Source organism: Ambystoma mexicanum, chromosome 13, assembly GCF_040938575.1.
Source record: "Ambystoma mexicanum isolate Mex_15411 chromosome 13, UKY_AmexF1_1, whole genome shotgun sequence".
NCBI lineage: Eukaryota > Metazoa > Chordata > Amphibia > Caudata > Ambystomatidae > Ambystoma > Ambystoma mexicanum.
Window position 1 is genome coordinate 147,301,055 of NC_090938.1, and position 20,182 is coordinate 147,321,236.

Sequence of the window (20,182 nt, forward strand, 5' to 3'; positions counted from 1 at the left end):
GGAGGAACTGCTGAGATCTGTTTAAGGTCTCATTTTTCTCTTCAAATTTTTTCCAAGGCCTCTCATTGCGAGGAGGCACGGCGGCGCGGCCCCCTGTGCCACTGCCCCCTTTTGAGGACCACAGGACCATCACGGAACTGCCAGAAGACGGGACAGCGCAATCCGGATATTGGCCCTCGGGAGCCAGTTGAGAAGTATCCCGCCTGCGGTTGACGAGTGTCCAAACGTGGTCCTGATGAGGGGAGTCGGCAAGCCGCTTGGAGGGGTGCACGCAGTTGAACGGCCCCGCATCAAGAGAACTTGGTGAGTAAGACACACCCAACAAGCAATGTGACATTGTGAGGATGGGGGGAGGAATTGTAATAAGGGCGGCGGGAGGTGTTATTAGTGTGTTGCAAGGATTTGATTAATAAGTATTGATAAACGAGTGAGCGGTAACGGGACAGGCACGAAGGCCATCCTCTACCGCGTCACGGAAGAAGGGTGGGTGGAGCCAGAAGGCACCACGTGCGGTTGCTCGTAGATACTGATTGGTCAAGATTGTGGGCACCTGTAAAGGGGGTGTATGTGGCTTTCCTACAAATTGGCATTTTTGATCAATGAGTAGACGAGGATCCCTATTGATCGAGCAGTAAATCTCGATAGATAGATGACGTTTTCCTGTAGGAGGTAGCTAGATTGTTGCCAAGTACGGAAGATAATTGGCTAGTTAAGCCCTCCCGGTGAGGGGCGTGTCACACGCTAGGCGACGCAGCGTGCGCAGTCCGATTATAAGAGTGTATTGTTGGTTACTGTTAAGATGGATTTCTGAACTCTGTCCTGGCGGTGCAGAAGTTCAGAAGGCCAACCTAATTACTTGGAACAGGGTAACCTCTGGACAAGTCAGACCAATCAGGGTAGCGATCGCGGCGGTCAAGACTAGGTCTCAAGAGGGGTGAGGGTGACTGAAAGCCCGCAATGAGCACACAAAGCAAGGACACTTACAAACTACTCCAAACAGGTGTTATATTAAAAACATATACACATTTATTCCAAGGCCTTTAAAACAATGACTGTAGCGAGAAATCACAATACAACTCTAGTAAACCAACACATACCATACCAATACAATATATATACAAATACAAACAAGTCTCAAGCGTTAGATGCACGAAATGTGTAGTTCACCTAAAAGGGAAGGAAAACAGGCAGTGCGAAATATTGCTTAGACCCAGTCCGCCTTCAGAGGCACCTAACTAAAAGGAAGTCCGAGCCCTACGAAGAGTGGAGCCTTGTGCTCAAAAGTACCTGCACACGCTGGTGCCAACGGGCAAAAGGGGAGTCTCTTCAAGGGAAATCAGGCAGTTCAGTTTAGTGCACAAATGAAGAAGAACAGTGTTCCGCGACTCAAGCGCAGCCTCCACTGTGGGCAGAAGCAGAGCGTGAGTACGGAAAGGCGTGCTGTTTTGACACAGCGGGGAAAAGCTATGGGCTCCTGCAGGAGGGCGACCAGTTCCTAGCTATGCTACTCACCGGTCCCCGATGCAAGCAGACCCAGGCTTCTCCGCGTCAGTTTCAGTCGCTGGCAGGTTCAGAAGAGCAGGGGACGTCTCGTCGTCGTGTTGAGTCTGCAGCAGCAGAGTTGAGTAAAAGACGTCCCAAACGAAGGAACCCGCACAGTTTGTTACCACAGCAGGGCAACGGAGCGGCCGTGTGTTTCTGAGCCAAATGTACACTACTCACTTCAGACCTGGGAACGCCAAGTGTACGAATCGTGTGAGAGTGACAAGGACTCGAAATACTACACAACCTGGCGGCGGTTAAAGAGCAAGACTCCTGTGTAGGCTGGTCAGTCTGCTGGATGGCCCAGAGACGCTTCCGAAGGCTTACTAGCAGGAGATGGTGAAGATGCCGAGAATAGCTGTACCCGCTATTCCAAGGGTCAAAGTACCAGTACAGGCCTTCTGGTTCGATCAAAGGTGAAAAGGGTTTCACAAGGCGACAGCAGTGCAGAGGAGCAGTCCTTCAGTGGGTCACCAGCGATTCCTCGGTCCAGCCTCTTGGTTGCAGGATACTTGGCTCCTGTATTCCTTCGTTCGTGAGAACTCAGGAGATCGACATGGTAGTGGTGTTTCCAGCCCCCTCTTATCCACGGTTCCCTTCGCGCCAAAACAGAGGGGACCCAATGGGAGATCCGCTCATCAACACTCACAACATTTGTGGACCTATCACAGACCACGGTGGTCCCAGGCATTCACACCACCCTAGACTCTCTGGCACCCAGGATGTGTATTGGGACCAGACATCCCAGTCCACATCCTGGAGGCACACACCAGGCATGTAGAAGCCCGCGAAAGCATCCGTGTTTCGCGGGAAAGTACATGCCCAAATAAGGAAGGCCCCGGGTCGGCTCGACCTGGGGAAGGCGAAGGGAGCAAGACGGTCAGCGGACAGGACAAAGGAGCCTCGTGGTCTGGCCATTTTGGGAGCCAGGCCACCATTTTGGGCTAAGCGCGAGAAACGCGCTTGAAACGCCAAAAGGAGCTCAAAACACAAGAAACGAACGCTGCCACCATTCCCGTCCATGAATCACTTGCACAGATCAGTTACAATCCTAAAAGAGTATCTAGGGCCTGTAGAAGGCTAGAGACCCAAGAGAGCAGTAACTTAGCTTACAGTGCCCTCTTGTGTCATGTTGCACGAAAGCCGCAACATGATAAAAGAAACTACGGAAAACAGCGTTTCCCGGTACTGACTGTTTTAAGGGCATGTCAGTTTCCCCGTAAGAATGGAGCGAAAGCCCAGAGGAGTGCGGCAGAAGGCTGCACTTCTCTGGCAAAGTTGAGAACAAGGTGAAAAACAACAGCAAAAAGTTTAGGGGTTGCCACATGGAAGGAAAATTACCTACAATTATGAAATCTTTCCTAACAGGTACCTTGTTCCGGGCGTAACAAGAGGACAGCTGTGTGGTTAACGGGGACAAGAAGTTAGAATTTATTGCACGCTCTTTTGAAGTATAAAGATCTTACCGGTAGTAGTTGAAAGAGGTTGGTGATGTCACCCGTAGGGCATTAATAGGATACCTTGACCACATCGCGTTGTTTGAGGGGTGGTAGGGGAACGAGCAGAGGATAAGGGCGGCATAACGGAGGTGGGAAGGCCACGCACAGAGAACGCCGGCCGCCCCCAAATACGGGAAGGGTAATAAGAGGGAAGTGACTGCCCACGGAGAATGCCGGCCACGCTGGGTAAGGTGGAAGAGGGAGAAGAGTGAAAAAGTGGGGTGGCTGTACAAGCACGTCACACAGGGCACGCAGCCACAGGGGGCTTTGTGCGCTGTGGCCGCAGGGGGCCGTACCAACTGTATCAAAGAAGGAAAACAGAGGAAAGGACTGTATACTTGTAACTATTTTACTTTCAGCGGACGATCGAAAGTCCCCAAATTTACGGGGCCAGGTAACGAAGGTTGTGCTGAGGGGAGTTCAGAGCAAGTATAACACGTGACCAAGCTGATCTGACAAGGTGCCAGATCCACAAGACGGAAAGTCGCCTGGGTCCCACGTCTGGGACACAGGTTGCAACAACAAAGCGGCAAGATGGATACCTACGGCGATGGGAACGACCCGCTCACAAAACCATGAGCAGACATGTCCATTGTCCGCACAAACACATAGTTGTACATTGTTGCTAATGACAGGTACACCACGAGCTCGGAACAACGATGGTCCCAGGCTTGGGTGCTCATGGGAGAACCAATCAGAACACAGGGGGGGCTCATCACTGACGCAATTAGTGTTAGCCAATCACCAAGAGTCCCCTTGTAACAAATCCGAAGTAACAATTATTAGGGACAACCCAAGTGTACCACCTGACCCATCCTTACCCACTAATATCCTTCTGCATATGTACCCTATACTAACCCTACCACTCGAGGAACCAATCCAGAGTGGCAATAGGTTTTTGCTAACTTTCCCAGGTAACGCAGGTAGCGCGTCATACTGTAGTAAAAAGGGCCTGCGAGCCCGCTAAGAGTGAGAGGGTCTGGGCGGATGCGTACGATCCAAGACTCGTCCCTGGCGTTGTTATAATAAACAGCAGAACCACCTTGCTCCTTGTGTCTCTCTCATACTCCTTTGGGGAACACGGGAGGAGTTGGGGCCTCCCAGCCCGGAGGTCCGCGGACGGCTCTGCCGGCCCCGGGATAATCACTCTGACAAGTTGGAGGAACTGCTGAGATCTGTTTAAGGTCTAATTTTTCTCTTCAAATTTTTTCCAAGGCCTCTCATTGCGAGGAGGCACGGCGGCGCGGCCCCCTGTGCCACTGCCCCCTTTTGAGGACCACAGGACCATCACGGAACTGCCAGAAGACGGGACAGCGCAATCCGGATATTGGCCCTCGGGAGCCAGTTGAGAAGTATCCCGCCTGCGGTTGACGAGTGTCCAAACGTGGTCCTGATGAGGGGAGTCGGCAAGCCGCTTGGAGGGGTGCACACAGTTGAACGGCCCCGCATCAAGAGAACTTGGTGAGTAAGACACACCCAACAAGCAATGTGACATTGTGAGGATGGGGGGAGGAATTGTAATAAGGGCGGCGGGAGGTGTTATTAGTGTGTTGCAAGGATTTGATTAATAAGTATTGATAAACGAGTGAGCGGTAACGGGACAGGCACGAAGGCCATCCTCTACCGCGTCACGGAAGAAGGGTGGGTGGAGCCAGAAGGCACCACGTGCGGTTGCTCGTAGATACTGATTGGTCAAGATTGTGGGCACCTGTAAAGGGGGTGTATGTGGCTTTCCTACAAATTGGCATTTTTGATCAATGAGTAGACGAGGATCCCTATTGATCGAGCAGTAAATCTCGATAGATAGATGACGTTTTCCTGTAGGAGGTAGCTAGATTGTTGCCAAGTACGGAAGATAATTGGCTAGTTAAGCCCTCCCGGTGAGGGGCGTGTCACACGCTAGGCGACGCAGCGTGCGCAGTCTGATTATAAGAGTGTATTGTTGGTTACTGTTAAGATGGATTTCTGAACTCTGTCCTGGCGGTGCAGAAGTTCAGAAGGCCAACCTAATTACTTGGAACAGGGTAACCTCTGGACAAGTCAGACCAATCAGGGTAGCGATCGCGGCGGTCAAGACTAGGTCTCAAGAGGGGTGAGGGTGACTGAAAGCCCGCAATGAGCACACAAAGCAAGGACACTTACAAACTACTCCAAACAGGTGTTATATTAAAAACATATACACATTTATTCCAAGGCCTTTAAAACAATGACTGTAGCGAGAAATCACAATACAACTCTAGTAAACCAACACATACCATACCAATACAATATATATACAAATACAAACAAGTCTCAAGCGTTAGATGCACGAAATGTGTAGTTCACCTAAAAGGGAAGGAAAACAGGCAGTGCGAAATATTGCTTAGACCCAGTCCGCCTTCAGAGGCACCTAACTAAAAGGAAGTCCGAGCCCTACGAAGAGTGGAGCCTTGTGCTCAAAAGTACCTGCACACGCTGGTGCCAACGGGCAAAAGGGGAGTCTCTTCAAGGGAAATCAGGCAGTTCAGTTTAGTGCACAAATGAAGAAGAACAGTGTTCCGCGACTCAAGCGCAGCCTCCACTGTGGGCAGAAGCAGAGTGTGAGTACGGAAAGGCGTGCTGTTTTGACACAGCGGGGAAAAGCTATGGGCTCCTGCAGGAGGGCGACCAGTTCCTAGCTATGCTACTCACCGGTCCCCGATGCAAGCAGACCCAGGCTTCTCCGCGTCAGTTTCAGTCGCTGGCAGGTTCAGAAGAGCAGGGGACGTCTCGTCGTCGTGTTGAGTCTGCAGCAGCAGAGTTGAGTAAAAGACGTCCCAAACGAAGGAACCCGCACAGTTTGTTACCACAGCAGGGCAACGGAGCGGCCGTGTGTTTCTGAGCCAAATGTACACTACTCACTTCAGACCTGGGAACGCCAAGTGTACGAATCGTGTGAGAGTGACAAGGACTCGAAATACTACACAACCTGGCGGCGGTTAAAGAGCAAGACTCCTGTGTAGGCTGGTCAGTCTGCTGGATGGCCCAGAGACGCTTCCGAAGGCTTACTAGCAGGAGATGGTGAAGATGCCGAGAATAGCTGTACCCGCTATTCCAAGGGTCGAAGTACCAGTACAGGCCTTCTGGTTCGATCAAAGGTGAAAAGGGTTTCACAAGGCGACAGCAGTGCAGAGGAGCAGTCCTTCAGTGGGTCACCAGCGATTCCTCGGTCCAGCCTCTTGGTTGCAGGATACTTGGCTCCTGTATTCCTTCGTTCGTGAGAACTCAGGAGATCGACATGGTAGTGGTGTTTCCAGCCCCCTCTTATCCACGGTTCCCTTCGCGCCAAAACAGAGGGGACCCAATGGGAGATCCGCTCATCAACACTCACAACATTCGTGGACCTATCACAGACCACGGTGGTCCCAGGCATTCACACCACCCTAGACTCTCTGGCACCCAGGATGTGTATTGGGACCAGACATCCCAGTCCACATCCTGGAGGCACACACCAGGCATGTAGAAGCCCGCGAAAGCATCCGTGTTTCGCGGGAAAGTACATGCCCAAATAAGGAAGGCCCCGGGTCGGCTCGACCTGGGGAAGGCGAAGGGAGCAAGACGGTCAGCGGACAGGACAAAGGAGCCTCGTGGTCTGCCCATTTTGGGAGCCAGGCCACCATTTTGGGCTAAGCGCGAGAAACGCGCTTGAAACGCCAAAAGGAGCTCAAAACACAAGAAACGAACGCTGCCACCATTCCCGTCCATGAATCACTTGCACAGATCAGTTACAATCCTAAAAGAGTATCTAGGGCCTGTAGAAGGCTAGAGACCCAAGAGAGCAGTAACTTAGCTTACAGTGCCCTCTTGTGTCATGTTGCACGAAAGCCGCAACATGATAAAAGAAACTACGGAAAACAGCGTTTCCCGGTACTGACTGTTTTAAGGGCATGTCAGTTTCCCCGTAAGAATGGAGCGAAAGCCCAGAGGAGTGCGGCAGAAGGCTGCACTTCTCTGGCAAAGTTGAGAACAAGGTGAAAAACAACAGCAAAAAGTTTAGGGGTTGCCACATGGAAGGAAAATTACCTACAATTATGAAATATTTCCTAACAGGTACCTTGTTCCGGGCGTAACAAGAGGACAGCTGTGTGGTTAACGGGGACAAGAAGTTAGAATTTATTGCACGCTCTTTTGAAGTATAAAGATCTTACCGGTAGTAGTTGAAAGAGGTTGGTGATGTCACCCGTAGGGCATTAATAGGATACCTTGACCACATCGCGTTGTTTGAGGGGTGGTAGGGGAACGAGCAGAGGATAAGGGCGGCATAACGGAGGTGGGAAGGCCACGCACAGAGAACGCCGGCCGCCCCCAAATACGGGAAGGGTAATAAGAGGGAAGTGACTGCCCACGGAGAATGCCGGCCACGCTGGGTAAGGTGGAAGAGGGAGAAGAGTGAAAAAGTGGGGTGGCTGTACAAGCACGTCACACAGGGCACGCAGCCACAGGGGGCTTTGTGCGCTGTGGCCGCAGGGGGCCGTACCAACTGTATCAAAGAAGGAAAACAGAGGAAAGGACTGTATACTTGTAACTATTTTACTTTCAGCGGACGATCGAAAGTCCCCAAATTTACGGGGCCAGGTAACGAAGGTTGTGCTGAGGGGAGTTCAGAGCAAGTATAACCATGTCATACGGGTCGAGTTCTGGGGGGTGGGGAAACACTCTGACTACCCCCTCCAACATATTTGCAAAACGCTGTCACCACACAGGAAAAAACTTATCAAATATAGCATAGAATGGACACAAGGAACAGACAACAAAATGACGATACCATGGCCGCCTAACTGCAGTTTTGAACCATACGTCCAGCACTCACTGTTGACACACATACACAACACGTACAAAGGGATGAAGTTGGCACATCACATGGAAGTATTTAAGTTGTGCAGGATGTTCCAGGGATCTCGGCCAGGACCAATGGGGATGTTCACCGTGGGAGGGTACGGCAGAAGAGAAGGGGAGCAAGGAAACACAGGAAGGGAAGGAGATTGAGGAAGAAAGGAGCGGGGAAACAGCGAACAGTAACACACAGTGCGCGGTAAGAGAGAGGAAGGTGGATGAAAGGTCTGGTAATTCACATGAAGTTGAAGTGAAGAAGGAAGGGACAGAAGACATGCCACTAGCGAAGGTAGTAAAGAAGGAGGAGGGTGGATTGTATCCAGTGACGGAGTTGCGAGAAGCAGCAAGGAAAGAACTGATGGCAGCTGAGGGGTACTAAAACCCGTATACCGCTACCAGAGGGGGGAGGAGGTGATGAGCACGGTGGGTTCAAGTTGCACGCAGGTAAACACAAAGGGAGGAAGGAACAGCGATGAACACATTTCAAACATAGGACAAGACGAATGGATAGCAGCGCAGGTTCTGTTAAAGCTGCGAAAGACATTAACAGGTGGAGAAAAAGACATGATCAGGAGAATGAATGAGGACGACAAAGGTAGTATTAGAGGGGAGGATGAGGAGAACAACACAAGGGAAGGAGAGTTGTTACAGGAAGAAGAGGAGATGTTGGAGGAACGATTGGCTGAAATAAGGGGTGAGCAGAGTGCATTGATTAAGCAGATCAAGTAAGAGGAACAAGGACGGAGAAAGGAGAGGAAGGAAAGTAGGGATGAGCTAGAAAAAATGAAGGAGAATACAGAAGAGAGGAAGCGGGAAGTGGAGAGGATGAAGGCAATAGCAGAAAGGGTATCTCGAGCAGCACAGCGCAACATGAAGAGAAGGGAGGAAGAAAAGGAAATGGAACTATGGAAGAAGAAAATAATATTTGAAAGTAGCAGGAAATATGAAGATGGTAAAGTAATAGAAAGTATATTAAAGGAAAAAGAAAAGTGGGAGAGGAAGAGAGAGGAAGAAAGGATATTGGAGAAGGTAAGTTGTGAGGTGATGGAGGAATTGAAAAAGAAGAGAGAGGAAATAGGTGGCGAAATTGTGGAAAGGAAAGAAGAGGTGAGCAGAGAAAGGAACATGGAGAGTGGGGTAAGAACATACGCGCGTTGGGATGCGGAAGTGGCTACAAAATCAACACAAGGGAGAGCAAACAGTGGAGTAGAACAGAAAGGAACGGATCTAATAGATTTTAAAAACGGTGACAATAATGGGGAAAAGGATAGATTGGGGGTTGTCACTCCTAGACAAATTTTGCAGCAAAGAAGAGGGTGTGGGAAGAGAAGAAAGAAGTGGCTTAAGTAAATTATACATCACACGCACTGATGGGGAATCACCATGGGTATGCAGAAGGAGGGAAGAAGTGAAGAAAAGTGATGAACAGGTAAGAGAAGTGGCAGGAAGAACAGCACACACAGTAACATCCACACTATCATGCCCGACATGCCCAACCACACCCACGCCTCCACTAACGCCTGAACATACACCATACATCGGCAAGCTCAGAGATCTCCCAGGGCGCAGGAAAGACGAATGGCCACTGACACCTGCAGTGGACAAAGAGAGTAATAGGAGAGGGAGGAGGAGGAACGAAGGAGAAGACACGTCAAGGAGAGGTAATATAGATATGGCAACAGATTTATTTGACACAGAGGAAGAGGAGGGTACAATTTAATGCCACTATTGGAAAGGGGAGGGGCCAGACCACATTATGTCCCCTGGAAGCATGTTGATAAGGAGAATATAAAATGCAGGCTCCCATCACTAAGCGGAGGAGCAGGGAAATAAATATACGAGATGGAAAAACACACCGCGGGACAGAAACTAGCAGTAGGAGACGTGAAGGGACTATTAATATCAATATTAGGGGATGCGGCAGATGACATTTGGAAGAGGGCAGGCTTCCCCGGAGTTACAATAACAAACCCGTCACATGACTGGGCGCCATTTGCCAACTGCAGACACGCTTTGTGGCAGGCTCTGAGGGTCCAGTACCCACACACATCAGACATAGGAGCGATTACATCTCAGAAGATACGTGAGAATGAAGATCCTGTTGACTATATCCAGGAGATTCAGGAGAAATGGTGCTTAGAAACTAGAGAAAATGGGACAAAACACCTGCCATTTTCTACCACATACTAGTACAAGGGCTCCCGGACACAGTACAAAGACAACTGAAGAAGATAGTGGTAATGGAAGCTGAGGCCTGGCCAGAAATACAACTAACTATAGTACACCACTGTAGGATGTGGCAAGAAAAGATGAAACAGAAGGAAGAAGATAGGAAAGCAGAAGAGGCAAAATTAGTGCAGAAAAAACTAGTAAAGTATACCATGGAGGGAGCACTAATAACTACACCGTCAATAATGGCACCAACCCCCACGCAAGTAGTGGCTGCACAAGATCCCACGCAACAACAGATAGTACCATTACCACAACCACCACAACTTATAACGCAACAGATTCCACCACCTCCACCATACACGGCTCCCACGAGGGGAGGGTACATGCCATCGGGAAATGGATACTACAACAACTACAGGGAAAGGGGCGGAATGATGAGGGGGATATGGGCAACATCCACAACAGCAAGGGGGAGGAGTTCGAAGTTACTACCCCAATGGGCAACAAGGGTACCAAGACAATGCAGGGAGTTTCCCATGGCAGGCCAGAGAACCACCTGTGTGTTGGGTTTGTGGAATGGTAGGACACATGTCATGTACATGTAGAGTGAGACCCTGCACAACAGCCTGGGGAGAACAGGGACCACATGGGCCTGTGGGGGAGCAACAAGGTTGCCAGCAACAGCAGGGAACGCAACAGAGCAACACCCAACAGCAAGTATCACCACAACAGCCGGTGCAGGCATACACACCACCGCAGCAACAGGTGGCAGTAGTACAACACCACCAAGTGCAACCAGTACAACAGCTCACTGAGATACAGGACAATAAATTGACCCCCATTGATACACCGCTGCAATACACACAGTTAGGGAAGGTGTCCATCTTGGGACACAACCCTTACACTGGAAGCGGACAGTCACTATACCCACAATAGGACAGCCCACAGATGGCTTTGATGTATCCCATCCTGTTGATAACACCTAATAGTGCGGAGGAATCACACATTGAGGTTACGATAGGTGACAAAAAATTGTCTTTCCTTGTTGACACAGGGGCAACTAGGTCCTGTATAAGGGAGGGTACATTTAAAATGTCAGGCAAAGCCATGAACACTCAAGGATTCTCTGGGGCTAGAGGGTTGGTTCCCTTTACCAATAGCATCCCCTTATCTATAGGGGATAATGACATGTCTGTCCCACTTCTGTATTCAAGGGAGTCAGCAGTGAACATACTTGGAAGGGACATAATGAGCAGGTTAAATATGATGATCTCCTTCACAGAGAACGGCATAATTTGCTCCACACCAGGAATAAACATGCTTACTGCACGACAAATACTACAAGCTTACTGTGGCCAAACAGTGGCTCGAGCTGAACCAGTGGATAACGAACTGTTCCAATATGGAACAGACATGGCATTTGCATGGATGCCAGGAATAGAAGGAAAGATGTGGAGGAGGCCAGCAGCATATTTGTTCAGGCCTGAGACACCAGCTAGTGAACCAGAGGGGAAGGTGATTTCGGTGAGCATCGAAAGCATCAAAGCAACTGCAGATTACATCGCAGTACATGCCCAAGATAAGGAGGGGAGAGCATGGAGAGCTGTAATAGCACTAGCTGAGGGGTGCAGACTCACACAGGTGTCCGACGAAGAGCTTTTTTCATAGGACAAAGAAGGATAGATGGTGTTTATGATGAGCATAGACATTTGGTTGAGAGTGACTTACAAGAAAGTAGCACTGAAAATGGCAATGGCACTGGAGACACCTGCATCTACCCCAGTACCATTTTTTGAGGAAGACATGGCTAAAGTTCCAGCATCACTGTGGACCACCAGTCCCTATGACATGGGCTGCATAAAGAGCATTGGAGGTTTCAAACTTAAGTTGAAGAGGGGTGCAATACTACCTAGAGTGAAGCAGTACCCACTATCAAAATAGGCAGATGAGGGCATATACGAAACAATAACAGCACTGATTAAATAATGGCATACTGGTACCATCAGAATCAACATGTAACACGGCCGTGTACCCAGTGTGCAAAGCTAAAGGTGGGTCTTGGCGTTTCATCCAAGACCTCAGGCCCTTGAATTACATTGTAGAGGCAGAATACCCCATAGCAGCAAACCCAGCCATGATACTATGTGGAATACCAGCAGAGGCATCACAATTTACCATGATTGACCTCAAGAACGCTTTATCTCAATACCTCTACACCCAGATGCACAAGACTTGACATGCTTCACATCCAGAAATACAAAATGGAAACACACCAGGTTACCACAAGCTTACTGCGAGTCACCCTCAATTTTCAATAGAGTAATACAGATGGATTTGGGTAACATTGAAATGGAAAGCACGGTGCTGCAATATGTGGATGACATAAAGATCTGCAGCACTACTGAGAAGCGGTGCAGGGTTGACTCGATAAAAATGCTGACAGTGCTGGCTGAGAAGGGGTATAAGGTAGACAAGGAAAAGTTACAGTACTGTCAGGAACAGGTACTATACATCGGCCAACTAATATCACAACACGGAAGAAACATTGCACCGCAGAGAGCACAAGCCATAACCAACACACCACAGCCACAAACTGTAAGGGAGCTGCAGCAGTTCCTAGGCCTATGCAACTACTGTAGAGCATGGGTTTTTGACTACAGCTCATACATAGGACCCCTGCTCGAAGCACTAAGAGAGGCACAAAAGGGGCACAAGAAGTTCGGGTGGACAAGAGAAATGAAAGAGGTGTTTGATGAGTTGAAACACGCCATATCCACAGCCCCCGTATTAGCCACCCCAAATTATGAACATCAATTTATCATTTTTTCACATTGCGACTCAGCAGTAATGAAAGCAGTATTGACTCAGAAACTAGCATGGGACATAAGTCAATAGCTTTCTACAGCGGTCACTTAGACCCTGTTATGTTATGTCACTTCCCTTGCGAACAAGGCCTCGCTGCAGCAGCATTTGCGGTGGAAAAATCATTGTCAATAACAATGGGGTGCCCCACCACATTATTCGTGGAACATGCACTGTTTGCAATTTTGAACAAGCCTAAGAGCACACTGACCACACATAGGGCGTCAGGTTATGAAATACTGTTATCTAGACCCGAATTGACAATTGTAAGATGCAGCAATGTAAACCCAGCCAGATTCATAGCAGAAGTTATTGAAGAAGGTGATTATGCTCACGATTGCACACAGGCCATCGAAATGTACTGTAGTACATGGAAGGTGGAGGAGGATGCACTTAAGGGGGCTGTGAAAATGTACATTGAAGGGTCATCGACAATAGATCAGAGCGATGGGATAAGGAGAACAGGGGCAGCAGTGGTTCAAATGACGGAATGACTGTATGTCCCAGTAAAAAGCATGCGATTACCACAGCATTATTCAGCTCAGGCAGCGGAATTGGTTGCGCTAATTTTAGCACTAAAGGAAAGTTTAGACAAAAGAGTTACTATATACTCTGACAGTGCATATGTAAGATCAACGGTGCACTCCGGATTAATAAGATGGCAGAGAAGGGGGTTTAGAAGAGCTGATGGCACCCCAGTACAACATGCCCTCTTGCTAGCAGAATTGATTGAAGTAATTAACGACCCCCAAGAGATGGCTTTGGTTAAATGTCAAGCACACACTCATGGAGATGACCCTATCTAGCAAGTTAATGCAACAGCAGACGCACATGCCAAGCATGCTGCATATTTTGGTGAAATGTGGACCCCCCCAGAATCAGAGAAAGGGGGGGGGAGGACATTGGCCAGACAGATGTTGATAAAGGATGGGTACTCATCTCCCTGCAACACAGATAATGGAGTTGCAGGCAGCTGCACCAATGGCAGAAAAAGAACTGTGGGTAAAGAGAGTGTGTATGATGTCTCCGACAGACGCACTGTGGTGTCAAAACAATACTGGAAAGGTAGTAATGCCACTGGCACTGTTGAACACCGCCCTGGTCCAGCTTCATCATCCAGCGCATACAGGAAAAGAAGTGATTGCAGTACAAATTAGGGAAGCTTGGTTCTGCCCGAGTTAAATTCTCATGTCACTAATTGTATCAGCAAATGCCTCACATGCCAACAGTTTACGGCCGGTCACACGTTGCAAGTGATAAAAGGTACTATACCCCGGCCAGTGGGACCCTTCCTACACCTTCATATTGACTACGTTGATATGATCAATGTATGTCAAGGATATAGGTATATGATTGTAGTCGTATGTCCATTTTTGAGGTGGGTGGAGGCCGGACCCTGCTCACAGGTGGATGCGTTCAGAGCAGCTAAATTTCTAGTAAGAGAGGTCTTCCCCAGGTGGGGAGTTTGCAAAGTGTTGTGGTCGGACAACGGCCCACACTTTGCAAATGAGATGTTTGAGCACATCACATCTCTGCTGGGTATCAAACATAAATTTGCATGTGCATATCATCCGCAGGCCAATGGTGTATGTGAACGCCTGAATGGCCTATTAAAAGAGGAAATAGCAAAAATTCAGCAGACAACTAAAAAGAGCTGGTTATATTGCATCCCGCTGGCTCTATTTGAGCTGAGGAATAGACCAGGATCTGATCACCACCTGACTCCCCACGAGGTGGTGACAGGACGTCAAATGCGCATTCCTTTAACGCCAACATCAAGAGCCTTTACTGACCAGGATAACACTGCAAATGTTTTTGGTGACGAAATGTATCAATATGTGTCTTCCTTGATTACTAGTGTCACCTTTGTATCTCAACAGCTCGAGCGCACGCAGGCCGGGTCGAAGAGCACTGAACAAGAAGACACCAATGAGGAACAAGAAAAGAAAGAACTATGCACTGTTGCGGAGGGAGATTACGTGCTCCTCCGCAACTTCAATAGGAAGTGGAACAGCCCACGCTTTAACGGGCCCCGCTTGGTTGAGGCAGTGGCTCCCAGAGCAGTAAAATTGCATGACAAACGCGCCTGGAATCACCTACACGACGTGAAGATCTACAAACATCAGACCCGCCCTAGCGTTGACGACAGGGCCGTTACAAGACCAGCAACATCAGCAACGTCGGCTACAGGCAAGAATACAGCTGCCGCAACAAAAGACAATTGTGTCACTGCCCCTGACCACTGCCCAGTAACAAACCCTGCCATAGACTTTGGACACTTGCCCGTAGCCCACCCCATGGTCACAAGATCACAGACTAAAATAAGCACCGCCCCCGCCCCACCAAGCCCCGCACTACCTGAATAAAGAACGTTGCAGAAATATGTGAAGAATTACACCACACTGTGTAGACACGTGCATGTTCTCTTCTCTTTTCTCTCGCACATGCAGGTACCGCATATCCTTGTATTGTTTAAAAAGAGTAGTTACTAACAGCGTGCTCTGCACAGAAGTAGATGCTACCCACAGATAACAACCCTGGCCCTATCACACCAATTTGTATATCATATAAGAAGGCCAAAGTACCTAAAAAGGAGGAGGGTACGCGTATATTACACTGCATTTGTTTTGGCCATAGAACAATCATTTCCCCATCTTCACGAGCACTTGCCGGGTCTAAGAGATAGCTCACTAAGATTAGCGTGGGAACAGCTCTTCGCCTGGACATTGAACGATCATCTGATAGGGAGAGCTTAACTAACACTAACAATAATAACAAGCACCTTAAGAACTTTCAGGCGGGCACCCGTAACGTCGCAAGAATAAGCTGCCGGACTGCAGCAAGGTAAGAGCAAAAATGCCAGTGAGGATAGCTCTTGTAATAAAATTGATAGGTGTGTTGGTGATCACTGGTTTATTGGCTGCCTTTGTATGGCAGAATAAATATGCTTCAAATTTTATGGCTGCACCAAAAACTAACCTACCCCCTCCCACGGCTGCAACAGGTATGATATCAGGTGGTACTAGCAACCCTAAATGTAAGGAAAGTAGAGTTAAACGCAGCACATACACTGACAATAAAGGTATCGATAACTACATAAGAGATTCAGCACACGTCTCAAACAACATGTGGCACCAGCACATGACCCAAATTGGTAAGCAGACAACTGAAGGCAAATGCTATGTGTGCTCATTGATCCCATACACCATGAGTGCATCAAGGACATTTGTTGCCATGGAAGTGCAGGAAAAGACAGTACAATATATAATATACCTGGCACTATTTCAAACGAGGGGGCGAATCCAAGGGACGGTGGTGAGACTTCACTGGAAAACAAGGGACACGTACCCATACGAAAATAATTTCCTCAAGACATATTTGAACTACCATAAAAGCAGCTTATATGCTGAAGCATTTAGATACATGATGGATGGCCCAGAGAAAGGGGAAACGAAGAAAGTAACGCTAGAATATCTGCCGTGTGATTGGTACGCCACTGAAGTTCCTGGTGTACAACGATGCTGGGAAAGACCACTGATAACAATAACTGGAAAAATATATATGACCAATGAATGGGGAATAGGAGTGGTTGGGAGCACCATGGTAACAAGAGAAAATATTACCACAATACAGGAGCACAACAACAGATGTTGGACAACGTGGGGAAAATATGTACCCATGCTGACGTGGATGGAGAAGGATGAAGACCCAATAAGCATACTACCACTAACTGCACCTAAATTATGCTACCAACACAAAGGAGATGTGGATGTGGGATACAACGCCAACTGTGGAAGTGTAGTGGAGTTACCTGGGGGGGGTGCTGGAACGGCAGTGATAATGGACCACTATTGGGCCTGCGGTGATAAGGCATACCACACCCTGCCTCCATTATGGAATGGAATTTATACCATGGTACACATCAACGTGCCATCACTGGTTGTGTCTCAAAACTATATTAACATGGATAACTTCCCCAAAATGGACAAAGGGAACAAAAGGAGGAAAAGGTCTATACAACCACAAGAAGGAGAGAAGCATAACGATAATAACATTTTGCCAAGAATCTAAAGACAAGGAGAACCCCTGACCGGAAACTACCTATGGGGAAGATCAGAAACAGCACTCACCTCCATTCCACCTGAACACAGATTATTTAGCAAGGCTGCAATGATCTTCTCATCAATAATACACCCAGGACTACAAGCATATGCAAACGCGAAATGGCTGCAGATCACCCGGTGGGAACTGATGATGACAATTCAACTGTAAATGGATTCAACGCCGTAAAAGAAGAGCTACGAGCGGTGAGAATGGTAGCACTACAAAACAGATATGTGCTGGATCTACTCACGGCCATGAAAGGAGGAGTTTGCGTGAAAATTGGACAATCATGCTGCACTTTTACCCCTGCCAACGACACAGATAATGGGACACTTACTGAAGCAGTATCACAACTGGCCCAGATGCACTCCAAAATGATGGAAGAAAGCAAAGGAGTTAAGGATACCAGTTGGTTTTCATTACTATGGTCATGGATGCCGTCGTGGCTGTCTGATGGACTGAAGATTATAGTTGGATGTATACTATTAGCAGCAGCTGTTTTGATTGTAACAAGATTCTGGAAGGCCATAAAAGCACGCACCACAGACAAAATGATATATATAGTTGGCATGCACCCCTTGATGCCGACTGATGATGACCAGCACACTGCCCTGATAATAAAAGAAAGAGATAGATTGCGCAGACAGATCCTTAACAACCACCTGGATCCGCCATCCGTGAAAGTGGAGAACCCAAGAAACCAGAGGCGCTATATCGGAAGATGGGTATACTGCAAACCAGGGGGTAGCTGTGTTTATATGTACTGGTCGTTCGAAGATCATGTCAACCACTATGGACACTTGGCTGGAATAACTAAAGTTTGGAGAGTAAGAGGAGATAAAGAAAAAGATATGTTTGTGGTCGACAAGTCGACCAGAGGGGGGACTGAAGTGGGAGAATGGGAAACTTAGCTCCCCCCAATCTCATCAAGACCATGGCCTAGAGGATCACGCCCCAGGCACCCCCCACGAGACTAGTTTGTCTATCTACCAGACGACAAAATACCCTGCTTCAGGAACATAAGAATATGCCCACCAGCTTGTCCGACTCAAGCCGACACCTGCGGCATGGATGAGCTTGACTAAGACAACAGCCACAAGTATCCACACCATTAGAGGTGCCATAACTACATAGCCAACTGACAAGTACACACGTGCCACCATGCACACTAGTCACTCACACACCAACCTACACGAAGAACATACTCAGTGCTATGACGTAGATAACTGACATGCTCACTGACGTGCATCGCTGTTATTTTTCACATAGGTTTCTTTTTATAAGTAATGCAGAAACGCAAGACGCCTGAAGAGCTTGTTTATATGCTTGCTGATGCTTCTCCCGTCACCCATAAATATGACGACATCATCATATAGATCTAACACCGCTTGTGACGCTCTGTCAACATGAGACCCCCATACCCTGGATTATGTACCGCCACTTATGAACTAGGCCTGAGTAGGCCACAAGCAAGAGTCCCAGGCAGGAGCCTCGGCATGGAAATCCTCTCAGAACAAGAGTACAAGTGCTGACCATGCAAAACAAGCCCCCAGCAAGAGCTCACAGCCAAGGCCACGATGTTGCAAAACTGCCATGCCGCGAGCACAGCACCAAGGTTACACCTGTTGAACACTAAGCCCACAGAGACAAAATACAAATATAATGCTCATAATTCTGCTCCAGCTACGGTCTCTCGACACGTGACCAAGCCGATCTGACAAGGTGCCAGATCCACAAGAAGGAAAGTCACCTGGGTCCCACGTCTGAGACACAGGTTGCAACAACAAAGCGGCAAGATGGATACCTACGGCGATGGGAACGACCCGCTCACAAAACCATGAGCAGTCATGTCCATTGTCCGCACATGACGGGTACACCACGAGCTGGGAACGACGATGGTCCCAGGCTTGGGGGCTCGTGGGAGAACCAATCAGAACACAGGGGGGCTCATCACTGACACCATTGGTGTTAGCCAATCACCAAGAGTCCCCTTGTAACAAATCCGAAATAACAATTATTAGGGACAACCCAAGTGTACCACCTGACCAATCCTTACCCACTAATATCCTTCTCCATATGTACCCTATACTAACCCTACCACTCGAGAAACCTATCCAGAGTGGCAATAGGTTTTTGTTAACTTTCCCAGGTGACGCAGGTAGCGCGTCGTACTGTAGTAAAAATGGCCCCCGAGCCTGCTAAGAGTGAGAGGGTCTCGGCGGACGCGTACAATCCAAAACTCATCCCTGCCATTGTTATAATAAACAGCAAAACCACCTTGCTCCTTGTGTGTCTCATACTCCTTTGGGGAACACGGGAGGAGTTGGGGCCTCCCAGCCCGGAGGTCCGCGGACGGCTCCGCCGGCCCCAGGATAATCACCCTGACAGGCCTTTTTTGGGCTGCCAAAATTTTCTGAACTTTCAGGAGTGTAGGATGCAGTTTTTGTGCCAAAAATACTTTTCGGAATTTCATTGGTCTAGGATGCAGGTTAATGCCACTTTCAGGCTGCAAAAGTCTTTGGGACATTCAGAGCTCTCTGGCCCAGTTTTTGGGACACCAAAATGTTCTGGACTTTAGGGGGTCTAGGATGCCTGTAAACCCCTTTTTTGAGCCTCCAAAGTTTTCTACATTTTTGCAGGCCTACAATGCATTTTAAGGCCTTTTTTGGGCTGCTAACATATTCTGAACTTTCAGGGGTGCAGTATGCATTTTTCGTACAAACTTTCTTTTGGGGAATTTTAGTGGTCTAGGATGTGGGTTATTGCCCCTTTCAGGCTACAAATGTTCTTGGGACATTCAGAGCTCCCTGCCACTGTTTTTGGGCCACCAACATTTTCTGGACTTTAGGGGCTCTAGGATGCCTCTAAACCCCTTTTTTGGGCCTCCAAAGTTTTCAACATCTTTGCAGGCCTAAGATGCATTTTAAGGCCTTTTTTGCACTGCTAAAATATTCGTAACTTTCAGAGGTGTAGGATGCATTTTTCGTGCCAACATTCTTTTGTGGAATTTCAGGGCTCTAGGATGCAGGTTAATGCCCCTTTCAGGCTGCAAATGGTTTTGGGACATTCAGAGCTCTTTGGCACAGATTTTGGGCAACCAACACTATCTGGACTTTAGGGGGTCTACGATGCCTGTAAACCTGTTTTTTGGG

The 20,182-nt window shown here is 48.3% G+C and overlaps 1 long non-coding RNA gene across 1 annotated transcript in view; it reads left to right on the forward strand.

Annotated features, from left to right (window-relative positions):
- The window catches only part of LOC138521008 (uncharacterized), an 88,552-nt gene extending 69,242 nt beyond the window's left edge, over positions 1–19,310 (forward strand). Inside the window, exon 2 of the long non-coding RNA XR_011282911.1 lies at positions 14,807–19,310. This is a non-coding gene — a long non-coding RNA (uncharacterized lncRNA). The remainder of the gene's footprint in view (positions 1–14,806) is intronic.
- Positions 19,311–20,182: the final 872 nt, after the last annotated feature.